This window comes from Tupaia chinensis, unplaced genomic scaffold, assembly GCF_000334495.1.
Source record: "Tupaia chinensis unplaced genomic scaffold, TupChi_1.0 Scaffold000531_1, whole genome shotgun sequence".
Taxonomy (NCBI): domain Eukaryota; kingdom Metazoa; phylum Chordata; class Mammalia; order Scandentia; family Tupaiidae; genus Tupaia; species Tupaia belangeri.
Window position 1 is genome coordinate 226753 of NW_006160044.1, and position 3458 is coordinate 230210.

The window sequence follows — 3458 nt, forward strand, 5'->3', positions numbered from 1 at the left end:
TCCATTCTCCTCTCGGGATCTTGGGCACGCACGCACACGCGCCCGGCGTGAGTTTTAAGCCACCAGGTCCGGGACACGAACCGCGGTCGACTATGTGGGAGTCCAGCGACATAGCCATTGCGCTAACTGCTGGTTCCCTGCATTTTCTTTTTTTAAAAGAACGATTTATTTATTTAATTACATTTGTTATTATTAATATTTTTAAATTTGACCAGAGAGAGAGAGAGAGAAAGGGAAAGCGAGAAAGCAAACCACCTAGTCTGGGACTTGAACTGTGGTTGGCCATGTTACGATATCACCTGCTGGCCCCTTACATTTTTCTGACAAGTCAGAGTTGTGCAATCTTGTATGCTCATTGGCCATCTGGAACTCCTCTTTTGTGAGATGCTTATTTTTCTTTCTTTTTTTTTTTTTTTTGTCATAGGACACTTGTACTTGCCGGAGATAGAGAGAGAGAGGAAAAGTGAAAAATCACCCCCTAGGCAATGGCGTAGGGGGATGGTCACCGTGCAATCTCTTCTCCTTCATTGGGATTTTGGGCACGTATGTAAACATGCCCAGCATGATTTTCAAGCCTCCTGGTCTGGGACTTGAGCTGTGCCATTGGCCATGTGAGACCCAGTGCCTTAACCTCCATACCACCTGCTGGCTTCATGGTGCCTATTCAAGTTTTTTTTTGCTGATATTCTATTGTCTGGACTTTTCTGACGAATACGTAGGAGTTCTTTTATGCTGGAATAGAGTTTATTGTCAGCAATATGTATTGCAAATATTCTCCCATTCTGTAGGCTACCTCTTTACTCTTTTCATGGCATTTTTTGGTCGAATAATTCTTAAATTTATTATAGTCCGATTTATCAGTTTTTATTCTTTTACAGTTAGTACTTTTTGCATCATGTTTGAAACTATTTGCTTACTCCAAAGTCACAAAATGGTCTACATTTTCCTGTAAAGGCTTTATTGCTTAATATTTTACAATGAGACTTGAAAACCATCTAGAATAGAATGTGTGCATGGGATGAGGTAGGAGTCAAGGTACACTTTTTCCATGTGGATATCCAAATGACTAAGCACCATTTATTTAATCAGCATTTCCTCCCCACTATGCTGCATCTGTCAGAGGTCAAGTGACTCTGTTCTGTTCCATTGGCCATTTTATCTTTGTACCCATATCAAACTGCCTGAATTATCATAGCTTGTTCTTGATAACTGGTAGTATGAACTTAACATGCTTTTTCAAGATTACTATGGCTAGTGCTAGTCGGTTGCATTTTCATAGCAATAGAATCAGTTTGCCAATTTACACACGCACACACACACACACACACACACACACATACACACAAAACAAACAAAGAACCCTGTTAGAATTTTGATTAAGGTTGCTTTGAATCCAGAGATGAATATGGAAAGAACTGGCATCTCATGCCTTCGAGTCCATGTACATGGTATACCTTTCCATTTCTTAGGTCTTCTTTAAGTCTTTCAATATGTTTGGTAGGGAACCAGCAGTCAGCGTAATGGCTATGTCGCTGGACTCCCACGTAGTCGACCGCGGTTCGTGTCCCGGACCCGGTGGCTTAAAACTCACGCCGGGCGCGTGTGCGTGCGTGCCCAAGATCCCGAGAGGAGAATGGAGGAGAAGGGATTGCGGCGTGACCATCCCCCCTGGGGGGTGAATATGGAAAGAACTGGCATCTCATGCCTTCGAGTCCATGTACATGGTATACCTTTCCATTTCTTAGGTCTTCTTTAAGCCTTTCAATATGTTTGGTAGTGCACAGTGTAGAGAGGCCTTGTCTATTTTCGGTTTTATTTATGCATGTTTTATTTGTTTTGTACTATTTTAAGAGATTTCACTTCAAAAGAGTTTTTCTGTTTGTGGTTGGTATGCAGAAATATCACTGATATTTTTCCTGATTCCTGTGACCTTGCTAAATTCTCCTCTTTCTAACAGCTTATACGTAGAATAGCTACAGATAAGGATCGTTTCATGTCCTCCTTGCCAATACTCGTGCCTCTTATTTGTTTTTCTCATTTGATTGCACTAGTAGGACTTCCCTTATATTAATGAAAGGAAGTAATGAAAGTGATTCTTATCTTGGTCACATCTCAAATGGAAAGCTTTTTCTATTTTATCGTTAAATATGACATTTACCGTAGGCTTTTGTAGCTGCAGTTTATCAGATGAAGGAAGTTTCCTCCCATTCTTAGTTGCTGAGACTTTTATCATGAGTGAATGTTAGCCAATTTTACCCAGTGCTTTTCTGCATCGAAAATGCTTGATGACTTTTCTTCTTTATTCTGCTAATGTGGTGAATTATTACATTGCACGATTTTCTAACATTGAGCCAAACTTGCATTCCTGGAACAAACCCAAACTGGTAGTGATTAATTATTTTTTTTTCCCCTATGTCTCCAGATTTAAATCGCTTGTGCTTTGTTTAGGAGTTTTGCTTCTTTGCTCCTGAGTGGAATCGCTTTCTATTTTTCCTTCTTGACATTTCTTTGTCGGGTTTCATTTTCATAGCTGTACTGGCGCTGTTAAAGAAATTGAGCAATGCCTTCTCTTTTCTGTTCTCTGGAAGAGTTTTGTAAGACTGGTTTTTTGTTTTTTTTCTTCCATCAGTGTTTGGAAGACTGCACTGTGGAAGCCTTCTGGGCTTAGAGTTATTTATTTTGTCCCTGTGAGATCTTATTGTTGTTTTAATTGGCAACGTTTACTATAAATGAAGTTGAGCAACTCTTTGTATGTTGAAATAGCTTTTCTGTGGATAAATGAGTCATATTCCTGAGCGTGTTTCTCATGAATATTTACTGGGTTTTTGATATTAATTATTTAAGTATTTAAATATTAAAGAAATTGAAGATATTTTCCCCAAGTTTTTCATAGATCCTCTAAGATATTTCTTTCAGATCAAAATGAAAATTAAATTTTAAATAAAAAATGTTAATTTTACACTTTAAAATTTATCAGTATTTTACTTTTCTTTTCTTTTTTTGGAGAGATTTTTGCTATAGGGCGCGTGCACTCGCCAGAAAGACAAAGAGACAGAAAGACAGAAAGCAAGAAATCAAGCCCCAGGGGGATGGCTACTCTGCAATCCTTTCTCCTCCATTCTCCTCTTGGGATCTTGGGCATTCATGCACAGCACGTCTCCTCCAGTCTCCTCTCGGGATCTTGGGCATTCATGCACACGCACCTGGCATGAGTTTAAGCCACTGGGTCCGGGATTTGAACCACGGTCTACTACATGGGAGTCCAGCAACATAGCCATTATGCCAACTGTTGATCCCATAAAACTCATCAGTATTTTTCTTTTATGGCTTTTTGGTTTTATAGAATACCTAAAAAAGGCCTTCCCTACTCAGCACATATGTAAAATTTTCTCATGTTTTCTTGTGATATCGATGCAGCTTCATTTTTTTTTTTTTTTGGAGAGATTTTCACTGTAGGG